The sequence below is a fragment of the Mirounga angustirostris genome, unplaced genomic scaffold (genome assembly GCF_029215605.1).
Source record: "Mirounga angustirostris isolate CCGP_5_RB_7025 unplaced genomic scaffold, mMirAng1.0.hap1 SCAF_2, whole genome shotgun sequence".
NCBI classification, from domain to species: Eukaryota; Metazoa; Chordata; class Mammalia; order Carnivora; family Phocidae; genus Mirounga; species Mirounga angustirostris.
The window spans coordinates 21,130,478-21,154,805 of record NW_026991710.1 but is presented as its reverse complement, the minus strand read 5'-3'; the positions used below and the strand labels follow the sequence as shown (position 1 = coordinate 21,154,805).

The 24,328-nt window shown below is 42.4% G+C and overlaps 1 protein-coding gene and 1 long non-coding RNA gene across 3 annotated transcripts in view; both read right to left on the bottom strand.

Moving 5' to 3' along the window:
- The window catches only part of RBPJ (recombination signal binding protein for immunoglobulin kappa J region), a 222,530-nt gene that overhangs the window by 198,048 nt on the left and 154 nt on the right, over positions 1–24,328 (bottom strand). The window lies entirely within an intron of this gene.
- On the bottom strand, positions 1,785–24,325 carry LOC135363578 (uncharacterized). The gene is made up of 2 exons (XR_010409326.1): positions 21,429–24,325; positions 1,785–20,844 (listed from the first exon to the last, which is right to left on the bottom strand). It is a non-coding gene; the product is annotated as an uncharacterized LOC135363578 (long non-coding RNA).

The window sequence follows — 24,328 nt, the reverse complement described above, 5'->3', positions numbered from 1 at the left end:
ATGCAAATCTGAGTGTGCCGCCTTCCTGCTTTAAATCCACTGTAGCTCCAAGTTGCTGTCAGGATAAAGTCCATATTCCTTCATTTGGTTTAGAAGGCCTGACCTGATCAGGTCCCCACACCCACTCCAGCCTTCTCTCTCTCTCTCTCTGTTCTCCCCACACCATGCCTCATCCCCTCTGCTGACAATTGTGCTATTCCTCACACTGATATCTCGCTTTCCAGTCTTTCACGTACTGTGCCCTTTGCCCTGGAACATTCTTCCTGCCCTCCCTCCACTTCTCTCCAGCCACCTTCATCAAGATGACCCCTATGCAAACTTTAGTTCTGGGCTTAGTTGTTGCTTTTCCTGGGAAGCCTTCCTTGAACTCCTTCTATGTGTTCCCAGAGTTCGAGCCCTTCTTCCATAGCATGGAGGGTCATACTGTTTACTCTTCCGTGGAGCCCCATGATAATGCTCATCAGCATATCCCCAGCGCTTCAGCAGTGCCTGGAACACGATGGACACTCCCCAGTATTTGATGAGTGAACAAAAGAAGGCAGCCCCCCGTCTCGAACAAGCTAGGAGAGAAGGGAGTTTCTCGGTGCCAACCTTCCTAATCTTCCCTTTAAGACATCCCTGCATTGTGGCTGCCTGATATCCCAACCTTCTCTTTGGGCTCTTGAAGATCTCAAGATCTCTAAAAAATCAAAAGAATGACTGTCTAATGGTATAATGTCCGAATTTATGACCGCTAACAGAGGAGCAAATTTCAAGGGCGGGAATTCTTTATCGCTCCTCTCAAATCATCCCGCATAGTTGAATTCTCACTCCAGGGTTGAACTCTGGCCACATTTCTCCCTGTTAAGAATTTTATAGGAATGGGAAGTTAGTGTTTAATGGGTGCAGAGTTTCAGCTGGGGAAGATGAAACAGTTCTGGAGATGGATGGTGATGATGGTTGCACAACAGCGTGAATGTACTGAATGCCTCAGAACTGTACACTTAAAAGTGGTTACTACAGCAAACTTTATGCTTTGTATATCTTGTTATAATTAAAAATAATTCATAGGCTGTGGTTATGGTAGTTTATGATCACACAAGTCTCAGTTTGAATCCTAGTTTGGTCCTACAAGCTGTGGGATCTTAGCAAGTAGCTGAATTTCTGCATCTGTAAAATGGGTATGATTATTCATTTAACAAATATTTATTAAGCCTCTATCTTGAGAGAGGCAGACTAGTATCATGGTTGAAACTAGAGCCTGGAATTGAATCTAGCTATAGGAGAATGGGCAAGCCAGTTTTTTTTTTTTTTTTCCATGCCTCAGCTGTATCATCTGGAAAGTGGAGATAGTAATTTGTTTGGTTTTGTTTTATTTTGAAGTCATAGGGTTGTTGTGAGAAATAATTGAGTTAATGTATGAAAATTGAACAGGGTCTGGCAAAAGCTAAGTGCTGATTATTACTATTACTATTTGCTTGAGCTAGTGTGTTAAAGTACTTAGAACAGTAGCTGGTATGAGCATTATTTATATTCACTATATGTTATTATATCCCAGTTCTAGAAACTGGAGATAGAGCAGTGAACCATTTAGTGAGGGAAATGGACAATAAAAAGAGAATGTAAAGTATGGCAGATAGCATCGAATACCTGTCTCACTTTATTGTAGTGAAATTGCATGACATAATAGATGTAAAGTGGCTCATGGAGTCAGAACCCAGCTCACACTGGCACTTAATAAATGTTAACTCTCCTCTCCTCCTCCAGCTCTTTCTGTCTTTCCCCTCTCATTTTTGGAGAGAACCCAGTGGGAGGACAGACAGTCTCTGGACCCAGGCGAGCCCAAGCCCATCAGCTGAGCACATGGAAGGAGAACCTCAGGCCAGGGCCTTGCAAGGTTGGTGGCGATTTCCGTGGCAGATAGTTTTTCTTGCCACTTGAGAGGAAATATGAATCATCTGTTGTTTGGCTTCCATTTCCTGGGAGGCTGCAGACCCAGGAAATCTGTGGTTTGAACATCTGTGCAGAGATAAAATGAAATGGCTATTGGTGGTGAAGTGTGTGGCTAGGACCACTGACAATCAACTCTTGAGCCAGATGACTCATCTTGAGATGGCTCCTCAGTCCTCAAGGGCGCCTGGGTGGCTCAGTTGGTTAAGCCCTCTGATTGCATTCAGCTCATGAAATGAGTTGCATTTCCAGGCATAGGGTGATTCTTCCTTAGCTGTGCTGGGTGAAAGAGCACATCTGGACCAGGCTGGGGCAGGGATAACAGGGGTCCAGCCTGTGTTCTTAGCTCCATTTTACATAGGATGGAAAGGAGGCCCGGGGACACCAACCACTGTGTGGATGGGACAGTCAACGAGTGGTAGAGTTGGAAAAGCCTCTCCAAATTGCTCCACCCCACATCAGGTTATTTCCCCAACCACTGAGTAGATTCCAGCACAACAGCACCATTGGTTTTACTACAACCTGGCCCGTACCCACCTAGTTAAAGCCCACTTATTTGACACAGTTGTACTCTAGTGTAACAAAACAGTTGGGTCCGTCTCATGGAGTTTTTGAAAGTAGAGTTAACCAATTGTTAGAAAATGAGAGGGAGAGATTGTCACGAACGATATATGCTAAAATAAGAACATTCACCAAGGGTTTCTGTATCATTCTTCCCTCTGTGTCCTCCTTTTCCTTTAGACATTTCCTTTGAACCAAGGAAATCCTCAAGAACATCTGTTTAAAATGAAGACAGAATGGCCCTCCATGATGGAGGGATTGGACTTAATTATACACACCACATTGGGATGATCGGGTCCTCTCAAGGATGGTAAACCCCAGCACAGGAGAAAGAGCATGGGGGAGTTCTGACACAAATACCGCAAAAGTTGACATCTCTTTAATCTCAATGGTGGGTACCTGGATGTCTCTTACTTGATTTTGCACTTTTATGTATGTTGGCAATGTTTCATACTATAACAGCATGGAATTTGAAGTCAGGAAATCTGAGCTCAAATTCCACCTCCTTGGATAAGTCATCCAATTTCTCAGTGTGTTTATCTGTAAACTGTGGATAACAATAAGTAATTAACAGGTTAGTTACGACGATCAAGCAAGATAAAGCAGTTAAAGCATTCTGTAAATTTCAAGTCCTTACATAAATGTTATTAACAGTAATGACAGTAGCAACAATAGTAATGGGATGACTTACTACGGAGTGAATGACCCTCACTGAAAGAATTTAAGCAGAGGATGGTGTTCATGACCATGAATGAGGTGACCATGAATGATGGTGACCATGACAAGAATGGGGACTCCTGTTGTCCTATTGGTAAAGAGATTAGACTGGTGACATCTTTTATATCTTTGAAATTCCATGATAGTCTTGATCCAAAGCTGAAAACTCAAAGACCCAGGCCAGGCAGGAAACAGTTGAGTGAAGTGGGTGAAGCTTGTAGTTGGGGATAGCTGAGTGGTGGAGACTTTGGAAGAAGTTTCATTCAAAGGCGGTAGCCATGACTTAGATCCAGCCAATAATTACTAGAATTCCACAGTTATGTGGGCCCCCTGTTGCTACATATTCATGTCTATATCTATCCACACACCCATGTATATGCAGGTATATGTCTATATGTGCGTATTTTTTTAAACAATTTAATGTTTTTTTGTATATTCACAGAGTGGTGCAGCCATTGCCACAATCAGTTCTAGAACATTTTCGTCACTCCAAAAAGAGACCCATTACCCATTAGCAGCCACTCCTATTCCTGCTCTCTCCTAGCCCCATGCAACCACTAATCTTCTTTCCCTGGCTACAGGTTGGCCTATCCTGGACATTTCATATGAATGGAATCATTTAATATTGGGCCTTTTGTGACTTGTTCTTTCACTTATTTTTCAAGGTTCATCCATGTTACAGCATGTATCAGCACTTCATTCCTTTTTATGGCTGAATAATATTCCATTCTAGGGATTGTATGGATTATATGGATCTACCACATTTCACTTACCATTCATCAGTTGATGGATATTTGGACTGTCTCTGCCTTTGGGGTATTATGAATAATGCCACTATGATCATTCATGTACAAATTTTCACATAGACAGATGTTTTCATTTCTCTTGGGTATATACCTAGAGGCTACCAGATATTTCAATTTTTCAACAGAAGCAGAACCAACACAACCCTTTTTCTCCCTCCCTCCCACTTTCTCTTTCTGTATGTGTGTGTGTATGAGCACACAATTTAAAAATATTGACTCAACTTAAAAAAAGAATCAGGTGGGCCAAACACAAAATGTATTCAGGGACTAGTTTTTAAGTTTGGCATTGACCTTGCTTGTTTTGTCTGCAAAAAGGAAGATGTGAACCAGCTGACCCTGCCCCCCCATAGATCCTTTCAGCTTTTAAACTTCACTTTCCTAGGATTTTATTAAACTCTCACATACATATGCATTCTTTTATAAATAAAAAACACTTTTGATTTCTTGAGGGATTTGGAAGTGACTTACAATACCAACCTAATATGCCAGTTAAAAATCAGTTCAGAAGGAGAACTCATAATTGCCCTGGGAACCTGAACTGAGAGGGTTGATAGGAGACCAAAATTTTGTTCCTAGCTTCCTGGTAGGTGTATGCATAAATGCAGTTAAGGAGGGTGTGCAAAGCTAGGGCAATGGATATGTTTTGGGACCACTGGTAATAGTTTAGAAAGACGTTTTTTGTGCTTTTTTTGTGTGCTCAGTTTTGAAAGACACAATCCCTACTCTGAGGAGCTCATGTCTCTAGGGAGACACACAGGTCCACACAATTAGACTCCAGTGAACTAAATGAAAAGTAACTTTGGTAGTTCAGAGAAGTACTTTCAAGTGTGGTGGGGGTGGCTGGGGGTCCACAGGATCAGAAAACAATGGACTGGGGCTGGTTAACTGATGAACTCCCAAAAGTCATGTGATCCAGCTGCTCGATCACTAAAAGCTCTATGGCATTAGACAAGGTATTTCATCTTAGTGAAATTAGTTTCCTCATCTGTCAGTGGAGAAAAGATAATACCTGCAGGTGATTTTTCTTTTCCTTTTTCATTTTTTTAAAAAGGTTTATTTATTTTATAGAGAGAGAGAGTGTGAGCATGGGGAAGAAGGAGTGGGGAGGGGCAGAGGGAGAGGGAGAGAGAGAATCTCAAGCAGTCTCCATGCTGAGCATGGAGCTGGCCACGGGGCTTGACCTCATGACCCTGATCACCACCTGAGCTGAAACCAAGAATGGTACGCTCAACCAAGTGCACCACACAGGAACCCTGATTTTTCTTTTTTATGAAAGAAACAAAGTGCTTAACATAATGCCTGGCATGCTGTGGTACCCAATAGGTATAGATTATTGTTATTATATCAGTGTCCCTTAGTGTTTTCTCATCTGGGCTGTGTGTGTGTGTGTGTGTGTGTGTAGGGGGATGGGTGGCTATGACCTGAGGCTGAATCCTCTGGGAATGTCTCTTACCTGGGGCTACAGATGGTACTAGGTTCAAGGGACTGAGCATTACAGTGTCGGTGGTCCAGTGGAAAAGACCAAAGCCAAAAAGCCAGAAAACAGAGGTTGGTAGTTCAGTATCCAGCCAGGAAATCAGAGAAATCAGAGATAGATGACATAGGAAACCACAGCTCAAAGGTAAATGGGTGGATGTTCTGGACTCACACCTGTATGTCTATTACTATGTCTTTGCCGGTGATGCTGGGAAACAATCAGATCTCTCCTTGAGTCAGGGAAGGAGGGGACAGCATTAGCCTGATGGAAAAGGGAGCAGATGTTGCTCTAGGTAAAGAAAGCAGGATGTGCAGGTACAGAGGCTTGAAAGAACCTGCCACGTTTCAGAGCGATGAGCAGCGTGGTAGGGCTGGAGTCTGGCAGAGCTTGGGAAAGAGACGCCAGGTGAGTTTGGGAGACCATGAGGGGAGGCCGATCACGAGGGGCGCTTGGCTCTCACGCTTAGCAATCTGTTCTTCATTCTCAGTGTAGTGGGAGTCAGGGAAGGAGTTGGAGGAGAGGAATGACACTGTCAGATTTCTGGAGTGAAAACTCCCTCTGGCTGCTGTGTGGAGCTTGAGATGCAGGAAGACCGTCTGACAGCGGAATTAGCAATTATGTAAGAGCAGAGAAGGTGCTTCCTTTGAGCACGGGGTAGTAGTTACATGAATTATTACTGCAGCAATTATAATAATGCCAATGGTCTGGGAGCAAGTTCACTGGTAGAGTCAGGGCTCAAACCCAGCAGGAAATGTTCGGAAAGGGAAAGTTTTGAAAAGCAAGCAAAAATTTCTTCAAGCAAAAATTGATACTGAAGCAAAGAAGGGGAAAGTTTCATAAAAAGAACCACCAAAGTCAATTTTGTAAAAGTAAAAATGAGAATCTCCATGGATAATCTTCACTTATTCCAAAACGGAGACAAGAGGCAAGAACCGAAACAAGAACCTATTTGTTGTTTCTTAGCTGCTCAAACGTATTTCCCGGCTTTATTTGGCAGCAAGCATGGTGCTGCCATCAGCTTGTATACGATGGTTGGTCGATGCTCATGCCCTCCTCTGATTGATGCCCTTGCTTTGTGCTTTGGCGGTTGAATTAGTTTCCTATTGCTTCTGTAATAATACCACAAACATAGCGGCTTAGAACAACACAGATTTATTATGTTATGGTTGGAGAGGTCAGAAGTCTGCCCTGGTCCTTATGTGGCTAAAATCAACAGGTTGGGAGGGTTGTGCTCTTTTCGGCATGCTCTAGGGGAGAGCCTGTTTTCTTGCCTTTTCCCGCTTCTCGGGGCGGCTGCTGTTCTCTGCCTCATGCCCCTTCCTTCATCTTCACAATCAGCAGTCACTCACTCTGACCTCTGATTCCACGGTCAGGTCTCCCCTGACTCTCACTCTCCGGCCTCCCGTTCCCTGATACACCTTTTGAGGACACTGGGGTAATCCAGGACATTTTCTCCATCTCAAGATCCCTAACTCAATCACATCGGCAAAGGCCCTCCTGCCACGCACTCACAGGTCCCAGAGATTAGAATATGGATGTCCTTTGGGGAGGGCATTATTCTGCCTACCACCGGGGTTGCTATTACGGACCAGTAGTGGTTAATTATGGAATGGAAGTAATAATAAATGAACTCATGTGCCAGGAAGGCCAAGTGTGTGATGATTAAACTGAGCTAAGGCGCCCTTGGATGACATATTGCCTTCCCCAGCTGCCAGTCCTGTGGCCTCTGAGTATCCATTTCCTCCTCTGGTAATGGGGACGCTTATCAGACCAACCTCACAAAGTTGCTGTATAAGGACCAGTTAAGTGCTAGTATATGTCAATAACTTTGAACGGTGACTGGCACCTAGTAAGTGCCCATTAAATATTGGCCATTATTATCTGATGGGTGGGTATCCTATAATCTTTTTGTTCTTGTGGTTGAATCTGACTACTAACGGCAACATCTGTGCATATGTGTGTGCATGTGTGTGTTGGGAGAATTTGTGTATTTAAGAAAAGTCTGATTCCTCCTCCCTAGGACTTATCATTAACTGGAAAGGAAAGTGCCTGACACCAATTGAGCTGTCCAGGCTAATTAATGATGCTAACTCTTAAAAGATATAACTGGAATATTTTCTCGGACCACCAAGATTTCCATGATACATTGCATAAAACCTGAAGATAGAAATTTTAGGTTACATTTTTCAGATATTGTATATGCTATTCCATGAGGTTGTTAGAGCTGATTTTGATAAAAATCGTATCTTACCTACTTCTTATGAATAAATACTTAGGTATTTGATACATGTTGGTTCGGTTAGTTTTAGTAGTATATGGATACATATTACTTTCTTATTAAATAACTTCATTAAACAAAAGTTTAGGCATGAGAACTAAGGAAATTAACAAAATTACTTCTGATTTTTGGACATAATTCTTATTTAATTATTCCCAAAGCCACATATCAGAGTTAGAAGCACAGATTCACACAACTTACAGAAAGAGTATCATGCTTTCTATCACATTTCTGGCTCCACAAATAACATAATTTGGTGAAAATAGTGTGCTATTTTATCGCAAATCAAGTAATGAGAAACAGCATTGTTATCCTGTTTTACACTCATTATAAAATTAATTATGTCTGATCTATATCAATGTAAACGTGGCTGCTTTTTAGTAATCTATTTTCTATGATGCATTCCATAATTTATTTCTCAGTGGTTTTTTAAATAATACTCTCCAAAATGATTATTAAGACACTCATTTAAGAAATAAAGTCACACTTTTAATGACAAGAAATGTACCTAACTTGGCTGATTTGTCTGATAATTGGGTTATATGATAGAATATTTTTCATCAGTTGAATGAGCCAAATCTGAATAAGATTTTGACAAAATTTTATTTAAAGCACCCCACAAGATAAAAACATTAACGTAGTTCTACTCCAAAAGATGTAAATAAGTATTTTGATTTTCTCAACTCTTACTGAAACTAATTTAACAAAGTGCCTCTAAATGAAAAGATAGCAAGTAAAATAATAGTAATTTACAAGTCTTGGCCTTTTTGGTTATACTTCACAGAATGAGACATTAATGACTGAATAACAAATCCTTTCCCAAATTAGATGGTTTTCAATTATTTACTTTCAGTAAAATTGGAGAAAGACCTAATCAAAGTTATAGATGCTTACGAGTTATATTGTGTTTGGGGCATACACTTAGGAAGGAGTTCAAAGAACTGAATGTCGGGAATAGCAATGATTCTAATCTTTTAATTAGATTAATTTTAATCTCTCTAATAGTAAGTGATAGTCATTCTTGAATATATTAACTAATTGGGGGGAAATATCTCCACCCATCTCATTGAAATGCACTAAAATTACTTGTGAGATTATAATTACATATCAAAAGTTAAAATATATTGATGATGTTTTGATCAGTTGTATGTTGCTAGTAACTTATGATACTTAAATCTCAAAGAACCTCTCTCTCTTTCTTTCTCCCTTCCTTCATCCCTCCTTCCCTCCTCCTTCTTTCCTTCCTTCCTTCCTTTCTTTTTTTTTTCTTTTTCTTTCTTTCTTTCTTTCTTTCTTTCTTTCTTTCTTTCTTTCTTTCTTTCTCTTTCTTTCTTTCTTTCTTTCTTTCTTTCTTTCTCTTTCTTTCTTTCTTTCTTTCTTCTTTCTTTCTTTCTTTCTTTCTTTCTTTCTTTCTTTCTTTCTTTCTCTTTCTTTCCTTCCTTCCTTCCTTCTTTCTTTCTTTTCTTTCTTTCCTTTTTTTTATATTTAGAGCCTAGTGGCCAGAGGAAAAAATATTCACATGTGTGTTGCAGAGAAGCACAACAGGATGATGAACAGAAGACTAACTTACAAAAATTTTATTAGGATAAAATTCCGAGGAGGAAGACAAATAGAATAGTTTAAGGAGATAAAAGAGAAATGTACGATTTCTCAGTATGAAAGAAAAGCTTGTTTGTGTATATATTTTTTTAATTTTTATTTTCCATTTGTGTATTTTTTAAATGGGTAATGATGGGTGGCAAATTGCTAGGATATTTGCCGAGATAATAACTCCATAGGATTTGTTTAAAATAGTGATACAACTGTCTTCTTTTCAAATGTCAATTTTTATAGTGTATAATGTATCTTCTGCAATCATTTAATCTTAAAATTTTGATAAATTAAAGTTTAGGCAAATTAAGCATGCGTGCAGAGGTATAGTTTTCAAATTCATTTTTTTAAAAGATTTTATTTATTTATTTGACAGAGAGAGTGAGAGAGCACAAGCAGGGGGAGCGGCAGGCAGAGGGAGAGGGAGAAGCAGACTTCCCGGGAGCTACAAGGGAGCCCGATGCGGTGCTCGATCCCAGGACCCCGGGATCATGACCTGAGCCAAAAGCAGACACTTAACCAACTGAGCCACCCAAGCATCCCTCAAAATTCTTTTCTAGGGAGGAAAATTTTGAAGTCGGCTAACTGTTTCTGAGAACGATTGTTCGCTGGTCTGGGAAAGCAAACGGCCGGCTCTGGACCTGTGCATTTCCCTCCTCACTTCTTGGTTCATTGTTGAAGGGCTGCTCTGACCTCTGGGTGTCCTACTCAGGCTCACTCTGCAGGAAAGAGAGCATCAGATCCCAGGGCACAGGCAGCCAACTTTGCCCTTCAGGTCACTCTGCTTGATTTAATTAAACATGACTATTTTCTCCAAGTGTATTTTTCAAATCCGCAGAGAGCCCTCACTATGTACCAGGTACTGGTCTAACTGCTTTATAAATATTAACTCATTTAAGCCTCATGAAAACCCTGTGAGGTAGGTACTGCTATTTCCCCCATTTTACAGATGAGGAAACCAAGGCACGGAGAGATAAAGTTGCAAAAAAATGTTACGTAGCCAATAAATGATGGAACCAGGATTTCTTAGACATTGATCTCCTTTAAAAACAAACAAACCCAAAAGAGCAGAAAGAAATGATTCTATGCTTTGTCCCCAAGTGGGCCACCACCAGAGGTTCCTTTCCCCCCAGAAGGCCTCGGAGTTCCTGCTCCCATGTCTATACCTAACACTGACCTGGATTACAAGGAGACTGGATTTACCTGTGAAGATCCTAAGAATCCAGTTTTGAGATGCAACAGAATTGAATTTCAGTGGCCTGTTTATTGAAGCTGACTTCCACAGCCGTGAATCATCATAAAGATGTCTTATTCAGACAGGAAAGCGGGGTAATTAGTATTACAGGTCACTAGTAAAAGGCCTCAGAAAGCAGCAAACCACCCCAAGAAATTATTTTTCCTGGCCTCCTCCATCCGACCTCATAACTCCAGTTTCAGGGGTTTGGAGTGGGCAAAATGCGCTTACGGTTTCCTTTGCAGCAATGAGGAAAACAGATTACCCTGACAGCCGAGTGGAGGGGAGGGACTGTTTCCCTGCCATCTCCCTGCCGTGTGCCAAATGACTTCCATTGCTCCTGCCATTTGACACAGGCAGAGGGTGTCAATAAAGGTTGCAAGAACTTTTGAGAGTGAAAAATACCTAGGGAAGTTTGCCACTTTGCAAAAGGAAAACTGCTTTAAAAATACAACTCTTCTGGAAAAAAAAAAAAAAATTCCCCCTCTCTCCCAAACACCATAAAGATCTTAAAAAAAAAAAAAAAAAAAAAGTCCTGCATTTATATGTAGATTGCCATCTCTTACTGTGCTTTCTGGCAAGGGAAAACTGCTTTGGGGGGGGGGGCGGTGCCTGGGTGGCTCAATCGTTAAGCGTCTGCCTTCGGCTCAGGTCATGATCCCAGGGTCCTGGGATGGAGCCCAACATCGGGCTCCCTGCTCCGCGGGAAGCCTGCTTCTCCCTCTCCCACTCCCCCTGCTTGTGTTCCCTCTCTCGCTGTGTCTCTCTCTGTCAAATAAATAAATAAAATCTTAAAAAAAAAAAAGAAAATTACTTTGGGGCAACTCTGGGATATTTCAATGTTCTTAATATTATATGGGGCACTTCCGGGCTGTGGGCCAAACCCCCATTGCCACCTGTTTTGAGAATAGAAGCATCCTGGGTCGAGTCCTGGGAAGAAGGCTGTAGGGACCGGCAAGTTCCTACCCCACCACTAGCCAACCTTAAGTTTGTCAGAAAAATTTCTGAAAACCTCATTCTTCCCCCAGCCTCCAAAGATGAAATTGCCTTCTAGTTGCCTGAGTTGCTAGAAGCGTCAGGAGATAGAATTGAAGTGAAAAAAAGCTTTGGTTTACAAGGGGTTATGCCAACGCCGCCTTGTGTTAGTGGTGTTAGGGAGACATATCTGCGTGTGATGAGGTAGACGGTTATTTTCTTGAAAGATTTATTTATTTTAGGGGGGGAAGGGCAGAGGCAGAGGAAGAGAGAGACTCTCAAGCAGACTCCCCGCTGACCACAGAACCCCATGCAGGGCTCGATCTCACGACCCTGAGATCATGACCTGAGCTGAAACCAAGAGTTGGACACTTAACGGACTGAGCCACTCAGGTGCCCCGAGGTAGACAATTATTAATATGACCCTGTGCCCTGATTCCTGTAGAAAGGAATTAAATAATAAAAAGTTGGGAGGTTGGAAGAGGCGAGGGGAGAGAATTGTCTTTGTAGTCTAGGGGTTTAGAGGGAAGAAAGGAAGTAGCTGCCGTGAGTAGGGAGAATTAGGCTTACCCGTGTGGCTGGAGGGTTATGATTTGGGTCCTCTTTAAGTTTGCTTGGGAAGATGCAAGTCAGAGATTACAATATTTTTGAAAATCCCCTATGGCTATTTGGACTGTGCTTTTTTGCATGTGACCTCATGGGCCAACACCGACTGGCCTTCTGAACTCCCAGAGCTCCAGGAGAATCAGGAGAGAAATCTTAGCAGTAATTCATAACACATTTCTCAGTGATAAGTGTTGAGGGTCCCAGCGCAGAGATGGTCATTGTTCACGCTGGGCTGTTTGGTACTGAGGAAAATGGGGAGGAGGGAAAGAGATGAGAACGGTGTCTATGGTCTGGGTTTTCCACCAAATTCATGTGAAGTCCTAACCCTCGGTACCTCAGAATGTGCCTGTGTTTGGAGACAGGGCCTTGAAAAAGGAAATCAAGTTAACCGAGGCTATTTGGGTTGGCTTTAATTCAATCTGACTGTGTCCTTAGGAGAAGGGGAAGGCGGGACGCCAGCAGAAAGGTCATGGGAGGGCACAGTGAGAAGGAGACCCTCTTCCAGCCAAGGGGAGAGGCCTCAGGAGAAACCAAGCTTGCCCTTGCTCTTGGGCTTCCAGCCTCCAAAACTGTGAGAAAATAAGTTTCTGTTGTGTAAGCCCCGCAGTCTGTGGTATTTTGTTATGGCGGTCCCAGCAAGTTAATAACACCATGGCACCCATCTCCTTCTGGTACTGGAAATGTCAATGGCTCCCACTGACTATAAATATAGTGTAACTCTTTAGCCTGCCTGGCATTTAGTACTTCCGACTCTCGTGACTGTCTCCAGCCCACTTACCTCACTTCATCAGAACTTCTTGCTCTGCCCCCTGGGATCATCTCAACTCCTTTGCGATATTGTTTCCTTCCTATCTCTACGGGTGGAACTCTTACTGGGTCTTCAAGGCTCAGGTCAAAGACCACCATCTCTTTGACCTTCCTCATTCACTTTGCTTCTAGTACAATACTCACCCCTTATCCACGGGGGATACTTTCCAAGACCCCCAGTGGATGCCTGAAACCCTATAGATACCATGCTTCTCCTATACAAACAGACTGTGGTAAAGTTTAATTTAGGCACAGGGAGAGATGAAGAACAACGACTAATAATAATAAAATGGAGCAATTATAGCCGTATACTGTAATAAAAGTTATGTGAATGTGGTTTCTCGCTTTCTCTCTCAAAATACCTGATAGTACCGTATTCAACCTTCTTCTTGGGATGATGGGAGAGGATGAAATGCCTACACGATGAGCTGAAGTGAGGTGACAGGTGTAGGCACTTGGGACATAGCGTGAGGCTATTATTGACCTTCTGATGACTTGTCAGAAGGAAGATCTTCTGTCTCCCAACCACAGTTGACTGCAGGTAACTGAAAACTCAGAAACTGAAACCTTGGAAAGTGGGGGACTAATCTCCTTCTTAAGGTTAGGAGAACACATACCCTCTGGATGCAGATGACCTGGGTTTTGAATTCTAGCTCTGCTACTTATGAGCTGTGTGACGTTGGGCAAGTTACTTAATGTCTCTGAGCCTCATCCTCTCCCCTGTGCACGGGAATAACAGTAGTCCCGTTACACAGAAGTTGAGAAGAATAAGTAAAATAATGCCTGTAAAGCTCACTGTAAATGTCTAATGTGCACCATTTATTTTCTTATTACTCAAACCTTATTATTCTTAACATTTTCCAATAATTCTTATTCTTATTTAATTTTTCCTTATTTCTTAAAGCTTTCAAAATATATTACCTGTTTCATAATAAAACAACACTTGGGTGTTCTTATAAAAATTTTAATTTTGTTGAAAATTCTGATTATGGAAGCCACACATGCTCATTGTAAAAATGTCATTAAAGACAGAAAAACAAGAGGGAAAAAAATCATTTATAGTCCTGCTGTCCAGAATCTATTGTTAACACTTTGACGTATCACCTTCCATCTTTTTCCTATGTGTTAAATGCATGATTTGGAACAAGATCATATTCAACATATTTATGTAAAGTGCTTTTTTCATAAGGGTAGATATTTCTCCATATTAACAAATAGAGTCTGCATCAGAGGTCCACACTGGTGGCTTGTTCTGATCCAGCTCATGGGTATGTTCTGTTTAGTTTGCATAGTGTTAACAATTTTTTTCAGCCAGCTTAAAAAAAAATGGGGATATTTTACAGAAAAATCGCATTCTCCTGCTTTGGAAAATCTGAGGCTATAGCCACACTGGGCCCGCAGTCCAGAAAGCCGGTTACTGGCTAGAAGTGAGTACTGCTTTTATCTTGCTCTCCTGGCCCGTGTCCATCCCTCGTCTCCACTGCCATTTGTGATGGGCATGTAGCATTTCCTGGCTATTTGTGACCAGATCTATTCTCCTCAGCGAGAATCAGCAATTTGAGGGCAGGGTCTATTGTACTTTATCTTTTATCCTTGGGTCCTCAGCACCTCCCACTTACAAAGCTCTCAATAACTGCGATACCTAAATACTTGAATGGAGACACTCATTTGTGACATTTCGCATATTCTTATTACTCTTGGAGTGCATGGAGGATTCTGAACCCCGCCGGAGCCCTGGGCTGCTCCTGTCCCTCGAAAGTTCCCACAGCTGGACCCAAAGTGGGGCTCCCTCCACCCTGGTCACTTTGAGGAATCTGACGTCTTTCTTCCTGGAGGAGGAGTCTTAGAAGCTTTCAAGTAATCGGTTCACCTCCCACTAAAACGCAGCCAGATGCCAAGCAGAAGATGACAGCTCTTGAATAACACCATTAAGCCTTTCCAAAGATCTGACACTGGGAGAAAGCAAAGAAAGAGAAGTACGTCCCCAGCTACCCGTGGTGGCACTTGCTTTTTTGTCTCTCTCCCCTGTCTTCTAAGCCCTGCGATGCGGGGTGCCCTCTGCACGGTTCCCGGTGGGTGTTGGTGCTCAAATTAGAAGCTGGATTTCAGGGACCGCTGGAATGTTCTCTTGTTGCTCCTCCCTGAAGGCTGCACGTGAGGCCCCACCACAGGAAGTGAGCGGGCCCCTTTAATCCGACGCCAGAGCTTGGGCTTCTAAAACCTGATCCTCCAAAGTTTGGACTTATATAACTTATTTGTTTATTTTTAAGCCAGCCCCGTCCAAGTTGAGAACACTTAAGACTCCCTTTTGGAAAAAATTTGGAACCCAACATTATCATTAACTGAATCAGCAAGCAATGGTTCTGTAAAAATACCAAGCGGCACAGTTCTGAGGATTTTTATTGTCACGTTCCCAGCGGCATTACATTGTGCGGTGCTTTCTCCGAGAATGGTTCCTGGGATTTTCTCTCTCTCTGTTTCTATCTCTCTGTTTCTGTCTCTGTCTCTCTCTTACAAACCACGGCCCGAGTCTACAGGGGATTGGAACTCCCGGCTGTGAAGAAGCCCCCTTCATTTGACAAGGGACTAGGTAGTCCTTGCTCAATACTCGACCACAGTGTTTCTCCAACTAGTTCAGTTGGTGGGGCCTCTGGAAGACACGGGGCCCTTTGTAGGGCATGGCAAAAACAGAAAACATGATAAGACACATATCTTTGGGTCAAATATCGGATGCCACTTTATATTAGATTTTAGACATAAGGGAACAGGTGCCGAGGGTCTGATAAAAAAATGTATGTGAGGAAGATGTTCACTGCTATGTTACTTCTATTAGGGAAAAACCTTGGAAACACTCTCTATCTTTAGCAGCAGGAGAATAATTAAATAAATTATGCCATTTTCAATGTATCTGTTAATGGGTCATCAAAGTCATGAAGATTCTTTGAAGAGTTTTTAATGATGTGAGGGAAGTTATAATTTGTTAGGTTAGAAAAAGTGGAATACAAAGTCATAGATGAAGTATAAGGCCAATTATGTTTATTATATGGACAGAGATCCTTGGGAAATTCACCGCAATTTTAGGAGAGGTTCTCTCTCAGCATGAGGAGATTATGGGTAGTTTTTGTTTCTTTATACTTTTTAGCACTTTCAAATTTTCCCCACAATGAGAATTTATTGCTTTCATCATCAGATATTAAAATGATTATAAGGTAGCCAACTTTCCCGGTGGTGACAGATTTGGGTGCACATTTTCTTTCAATGCCATTTTCCTTGGCTCTTACTAGCTACCCTCCATCCTCGGGTGGCTTCTCCAGTGAGGGTCTGGAGGAAAAGACTGGGACTTAAGATGAGGAGGGTAAGATGTCCCCCTACGTACAGAGCCACAGTAATTTCCCTTGGGACCTGGAGGTTTGTGGGCATCTCTGAGCTGTATGTACTCCCAAAAGAGGCCTGTGTCCAGATTCATAGAGCTTCATAGATTTAAGAAGGAAACCAGGCAGAAGGTTTCTACTGATTGATCTTACGTACAAGTGAGAAAGAGTTCTAGGAGAATACCCCTTCCCTCTCTTTATCCCCACAGCCTCTGCTATCCTAAAACAACACCAACTGAAGTGCACATCGATATTTTCAAGTTCTGGTGAGGCGGCCTGGTTCAAGCAAGGTGACTAAGCTACACACACTGAGCTTTGAAGGTTGTCCAGCTGAAAGAGGACAGGTTTATTCCTTGGGCCAGCCAATTCCTTCAGCCCTGTGGGTTTCCTCCATGTGTTAAATGGATGTAACATGACTCGAATCTTCTTTTGGAGCTGTGTCCAATGACCTCATCTACCATTGCTTATACACATGGGGTGAAGTGCTCCCTGCAGGAGCTGAAGGGTCCTGTTGAAGGGGGACTAGAGCTGGGAGGGGGGGACAAGTGTTTCTTAGGAGTGTGTATAGGGAAGGAGCAGAGTCTTTTAGCTACCAAACGTGGTAATAATTCAATTCAATTACAGCCACACACTGTTTATTGAATGATTTTCTACATTTTGGACAAGGCACCCAAGAATCTCCCCATATTCCTTCGAGAATGTCTCACTTTCCTCCATCAGCATCCTATCTAGTCCTTTTGTTGAAGGCTCGGATCCCTGTTTGGTATTGTAGAAATATCATTGGTCCTGAAATCAGTGGGTCTGGGTCAAAAATGACATCTCTACCCTGTTGCCCGCAAGCACTGTGGTTTCTGGCCGGTCACTCAATCCCTCCAAACCTCATTTGCCCATCTTTAAAACAGGAATAATAATGCCAGCCTCATGAGGTTGTTCTTGAGTAGGGTTGTCGGATTTAGCAAATGAAAATATAGACACCCAGTTACATAGGAATGTCAGATAACAAATAACATCTCATCTAAGTATTTATTATGAGTACTTCAGACATACTGCTACTAAAAAGTTAGTTGTTGCTTCTCTGACGTTCCAATGGAACTGGGTGTCCTGTATTGTACCTGAAAATCCTATTCTTGAGGCTGAAATAAAAGGATTTATCTGAAACCTGCTGCCCCCAATCAGTGAGTACTCTTTCCTCTGTCCCTGCTCTCCCAGGGTGGGACCCACAAGGGGATTCATTGCTTCTCCCTTTCCTAGCTGGGGGAAAAAGACTGCTTGACCAGGTTGGTGGAGGGCAGGGGAGGATGCTCAGTTAGTGGAGGCCATATGCACAGGACGAGTGAGAGAGGAGAAGACGCATAGGCTGGTATGAAGCGACCGCTCTGCTTAACAGACATAGCATGCATAGTGTCCCTTGGTCTTGTGTGCCTTTAACACACTCCGCTCTGTTCAAGCCTGTCAGTGGAGGTGACATAGTTGGGCCAGGAGAAGCCTGGATGGGGATACTGACCCCAGGGAAACCCCGTCCAGGCATGACCATTCCATAAGCTTCAAAGGCTAACTGTTGTGATAGACAGAGGGACTTTCCTGGGGGTAATTTTTACAAAGAAGGGGTAGAGGTAACTGTGTGCCCCAGAGACCTTACTGCAACTTGGGGGAAACCCAGCGAATGAGTCGACACCCGCCTGTCCTCATCTCTTATGTCTCCTTCCCACTGCCTCCCCCAAACTCGAATCCCGTCGAGCTCGAGCTCCCCCAGCTTGTGGGGTGGACGCGGCAGGTGGCAGGTCCACTCTCTGGCCTTTGTGTGCATCACAAGCTGCTTGAGTACCCCCAGAACGTCAGGGTAGAATTTTCCTTTTCTGATCATCTGAATTCCAGGCGAAAAGCTCAGCTGTCGTAGGCTTCAGGGAATTTTTCCACCAGGATGGAAATTGGGGCCAAGAAAGCGCGGGCATGCAGAAGGCATTCTTTTCTGCTATTCAGACGCACTTTCCCTTTAGTTAGGGCATTAGAAAATGGTGCCTTTCCCCAGAGTCCTCGATGAGAGTTTTGAATTTCATTACAGGGAGAAAACACAGAAAGGGAGACCATCACTTGCTGCAGTTCCTAATCTGTGATGTTTTTTCCCCATATCCCTTTAAAATAAAAATCTTTTAATATGTTCTTTCATATATGTATTTGATATTAAGAAAACTAAAATGAATTCAAGCCCATGCCCAGTGCAAAAAAAAGGGGGGAAGAAAAAAAGAAAAGAAGAAGAAAAATTTAAAGTGAAACGTCTGTCTGCTGTCCTAGCCGTGATTTAAGTCTCCTGGTCAGCTTGGTACTTTTATTCTGAAAGACAAGATGTAACATCTGACTATTATTTCCTAAATAGCTTTCTTTTAGTTTTACTAAAAATTTCTAATTTTTTTTTATTCCTCTTAGGAAATGATATCTTTAAAATTTGGGTTCGATGGGTTCTATGTATTTCCCCCCCCAACATGTGAAGATAAATACATGCTATTAAAATGTGAGCATGCAAGGGGCGCCTGGGTGGCACAGTCAGTTAAGTGTCGGGGTTTCATCCCAGGTCGTGACCTCAGGGTCGTGAGATTGAGCCCCACACCGGGCTCTGTGCTCAGCATGGAGTCTGCTTGGAGATTCTCTCTCTCTCTGCCCTTCCCCACCTCTCCCAAATAAAATAAATCTTTAAAAAACAATGTAAACATGCTTGTCTGTGTATCCCTTAAAACGATCTTCCAGAAACCCAGCTCCACTTGGTGAAATTATTTGAAGCCAATTAATATCTGTCACCCAGTGAGTTGTAGCCAGATTTGGGTGAGATGTTTACTCCATCTTGGGCGCTGGGCTTTGCATGCGTTAGCTCATTTATCTTCTCTATGAAGAAGGTATTTTCACGGGCCCCATTTTACAGATAAAAAAACTGAGACCGAAAGAGGCAAATGTCATATGACTAGTAAGTGAAAGTCAGATTCAAACCAGAGCCGTCTGAGTTCAGGGTCCATGCAATCACCTCTCTCTCTTAACCTCTTCGAAAAAAACACAGATACTGATATTACTGCTTGCCAGGAAAAAGGCAGGCAACAGTCCTGTTGAAGAATGAGTTCATTCAGTACTAAACGGTGAGTACGTCCTTACAGTAACTTCTAATGCATTGCATGCAGCTCCCAACTTGCCGAGAGGTTGGATTCCGAAAGTTGATTTAAAAGCAATTCCCCGTCCCCCTCCTCTGTGCTCCAAGGCACTTTGTACACACCTCTCCTGTTATACTCAGCACGTTGCACTCAGCGCGTTGTCTCTTAGCTGCTTACACATCTCTCCCCCTCGGGGCTCCTGCTCAAGGGCACACACCTTGCCTTATATCTCCTTTGGTATTCCCAGCACCCAGCAAGGTGCCTAACCCAGGGAGACGTTGTATTACATTACAAGTCATTTGTTGGGAACTCAGCACACATTTCCCAAAAGAAACACAAGACAAATGGGAGTGGAAGCATTTTGTTTCCAGCCAGCCCACAAAAGTTTATTTAAACTTTCTTGTAGTCTACCAAGAGTACTAATAAGTAATTTGGAACCGTGGGTGGGACAAGAGATGGTAGGTGGGGAAAAAGATAGAACTCTTCCTCCCCCTTCTCCTGAGTCAGATCGAGATGAAATTTCACTTGGGTCAGAATTCATCTTTGACTCCCCCTAAACTGCTCTTTTTTTCTACCTCTCCTGTCCATGGGTGTCACTGCCTCCAGGCTGCCTACTCAATACCCAGCTGTGGTCTCTCGATCAGCTCTTCTGCTCTTTCCCCAAATAACCTACTTGCCTCCCTCCTTAGTCAAAATTCCTGTTTCCTGAGTGCAGCTGAGCTGAGTTGATTTTCAGCATAAAACAATGTGCTTGAGCAAATTCTTGCTAATGTGTGAATGATTGCCCAATGCTAGGCATATGACTGTTTGTACACAGTAGTTAAGATTATAGGATTTGGAGACAGACCTAGATTTGAATCTTGCTTCTACCTCTACGTTCTATGACTTAGCTAGGGTAATTTAATTTCTCTAAGCCTCAGTTCTCTCATCTGTAAAGTGGAAATAACCATGGTTATACAGGAAGCCAACACTTTTATGACATTTCTCAGTGTTAAAGCATACATTGGGCAGTTATAAGAACTTCTTCATTGACTCACTTTGTCTTCACAACCACCCCATGAGGTAGGCACTCTTATTATTAACCATTAAAGAGGGGAGGGGCTTTTTGAAAGAGATTTCTAATGGTAAATTATTTATTCCTGCCTTCTTCCAAAAAGGCTTGGAGGCAAAATCGTACATTGATAGAGTCTTCCGGATGGAAGAGGACAGTCATTCCCGGGAGGAGATTTTTCAGGGCAAAGAGAGTGGGGGCTGATGCCAGAGCGCCCGTGGCTGAAGATTCATCTGGAGAGTCCATTCCCTTATGCGATTCCTGTTTCCACAGCTTCTTGCCTTCTTCTGCCTCTGAATGTGCCGAATCTGCAAGCGGTCCAAGTTTTTTTTTTTTTTTTTTCTATCCCCTTTCTTTCTTTTTTAATTTTTTCACACAGCCCACGGCAGCTGCAAGGTGGTGGGGGCCAGGCGGATGGCAGCAGCTGTTTGTATGTATGGGACCTCTGTAGTCTTTCTTTGTGAGTCAGGGGCCGTCTGTATATATCACAAGCCACCACCTGGCAAGACATTTCGTTCCATCTAGGTTGTTTAAATGTTTCCTGGATGATATCATAAATGCAAAAGGAGGAGAGGAACTTCAAGATGTTAAGTTCCAGCCCCTCACTGCCCTCTGGCCCTACACGGAAACATTCGAGGGAGATTTTGTCCTGTAGCTTAGCAGGCAACCTAGCATTTGCTCTCCTAGTCCTTCCCATTTACCAGATGCAGAGATTTTAAAGCCATGGGGGAATGCAGTTGCACCGAAGTAACGGGGTAGTCACGGAAAACAGTGAGCAGAAGCCTAAGGTAAAGGCAGGGGGCAAGTTGGCCGCCGGAGATCCTCCCTGTGGGTGTCCTTGTGATTAAATATCTTCACTTCTCTGGCTTAAGCCAGATGGGTGGGTGCTTACCTCTGGTACATCCTGGGCTGAGGACCCTCTGATTCTCTGATAAACTCGGGACAGAAGGCTGTTCATCCTTTCTGATGTCAACCTACAGATGGACGGTCCACCATGACCCTTGTAAGCCTGTTCAAATGTTTCCTTATCCATAAAATTGAACAATTTCCCCTAGGCTAACTCAACATTTCTTATAATTTGAGGGGTTTTTGTTGTTGTTGCTACTAGGCCTTCTGAAAACATGGAGAGACTTCTACCCTATGTTCTTATTACAGTGATACAATTGTTACATATATAGTGACACATTGGTCACTTAAAGACTTTAGTAGCAATGGTATTCTTTTTATACGACATTTATATTTAAGAGCAACTTAACCTACACCATTTCATTTTAACCTTGAACTAGAAATAGGAGGGGAAATTATACTCATTTTTACATGAGAAAAAGAGATTCAGGATGAATAAACCTAAATACCTTTAATAATATCTCATCTTATGGTTACTAAGCGGAAGAGTCAGGACCCAAAACTTAGAGTCTGTTGACTCCAAGTCTAGTGCTCAGGCCAAGAGAATGCATATAAATTAGACCTAGCATCACCACCCAACATACCAACTCTCCCTGCTTGAGTTTCTGCAATGTCCTGCGTAGTTTACTAGGTGCTTTGCATATAACATCTCGAATCTTTGCAGCAACCATGCAAGGGAAATGTTATCATACTCAGTTTAGAGATGGAAAAAAAACAAAAACAAAGCTCAGACAGTTTAAGTATTAAGTAGTTGCCTAATGGCTAATGTGTGTTGAAAGCAAAATTCAAACCCAAGCTCATTCTTTTGACAGTGATGCCTTTCACTTAAATATGCATCACCTGAAATGAGACCCAATATAGTTTAATCTTTTGGACTTTTTTAAGGCCACATGAATTATTGTTCCATGAAAGTACAGTTAACAGAAAGTCCTACTGGGTTGAATTCCATTTAGCCAACTTGAACCTCACTTAGTTGCCCTTAATTTTCCTGCCGTGCATCCCTCTGCTTGTTGGACTGTCTTTTCTAGATTTTATTTTCCATTTTTTAAAAAATATTTGTTGTTGCCTTTTTTTCTAGGCCCTTCTTAAAATGTCTCTTTTTCTATTTTAAGAGATTGGTGTTTAATATGAGCACAGTCTTTTTAGAACTCTCATGATGGCCCGCCCGTAGAAGCACAGGATTTTAGCTTACCTCCTCTTTCCCAAATTCCAGATTCTGCATCCCAGGGCCATTTTACATTTCTTCGTAATCCACTTTCCTGCCAATTTTACCTAGCTAACCCTTGCCTACTTTTGTATCCTTGTAATTCATTGTCTATTCTTCAGCATTCTAACTTTATCTATAAAATCAGAATAATGTCCTGTCCTGTCCTGTCCACATCTCATCGTTCTAGTGATGCTCAGTCAAACCACGTATAGGGAAAGCCCTTGGAAAAGTATAAAGAATGATGAACACAGACGACTGTAGTATATTTTGCTTTAGAAAAACCTATGTTACGTAAATGGAGCTAAATAATCAGGATTGGGTAGTAAGGTGGAGATTTAGATGTTCTGGATTATTTATTTGTTATGATAGATATACTAATTTTATAAAATAACTTGTCACTAAATCGTTTTAGAAGAGAGAGTTTATGTGCATATTTTAAAGTAATGTGGTCTTCATACCGTGGACCAACATAGGTAAGGGTTGTTTAAATATAGCGTTGGTGCCCGCCCATGCTTCTGTGCTTCCCCCCCACACCTCCCTGGTTTCTTTGCCTACACATTCCTGCCTGTCATCCTACAAAACCCACACCTTCAGGTATTGTTATGGACTCTCTGTTAACCTTCTCTTGCAGATGTTCCCACATTTTCCAGTATAAGAACACATTTTAAAAGTGTTAACTCTTTCTCTGCAGGTCCATGGTGAGAATGAACTTCTGGTGTCCACTGACCCAGAAAATACTCAGTGAGAAAAGGACATTTCAAATTCAGTAAAACTTTTAAGTGGATTTGTTTTTAATTGATCACAACTGCATCCAAATGCTTTTGGAAAATACACAGACACATCTGAGACATTATTCTAAGTTTATAAACACTCAGTACCTATTTGTCAAATGAATGCATGAATAAGAAGAGAATAAAAATGTGCAGACACTGTGACATATGTGGATTTACAACCCTCTGTCATAACTCCATTCCCTAACTCCTGCCCCGGGGGGCCAGAGCTCAGAGTTTGGAAACCACTTGTATGGTTTCCCTAATACCTAGCATACAGTAGGCACTCAAGAATTGTGTACTGAATGTCCATAGGAATGAGTGGATGAGCACTACTTGTCTCTCAATTAGATTACAAGTCTGAGAATAGCAGCTATGTCATAGATGGTTCCCAGCAGAGCCCAACATTGTGCTGAAAGTAGTCTGCTTTCAATAAACCACTAACTTGATTAGCATCCCTTACTGACATTTCTGGAAGGGGTTATTAGAAAGGAAGGAGCTAAAATTTAAAATATCTAGAGGGAACATACCTGTTTTTGATTTCAGAAAACTCCTTGTGTTCCTCCGCAAGGGTAAGTAGGGGAAAGCATGGAGTCATGAAAGCAAGGGAAAGAGCCCAAGGAAGGATCAGTGCTGCTGGCCCTCAGGGAGGGAGAGCGTCTGGTTAGTGGGATAGAAACCTCACCCTTTGAAGCCTGCCTCAGGGTTCTGCTGAGTAATCTATGGCTTCACCAGAGAGCGGGGAATGTGACCAGAGTGCAGTTGGGTGGAGTGAGACGGCAGAAGGGATGGTTAGCTCATTACACCTTGAAGTGGAAGTGGCAAAGAGCAGTTGACTTACTCATAAATCATCAACTAGAGCATCTTCAATATTTTTATGGGCAACGTAACACAGAGATTCTGTTGGAG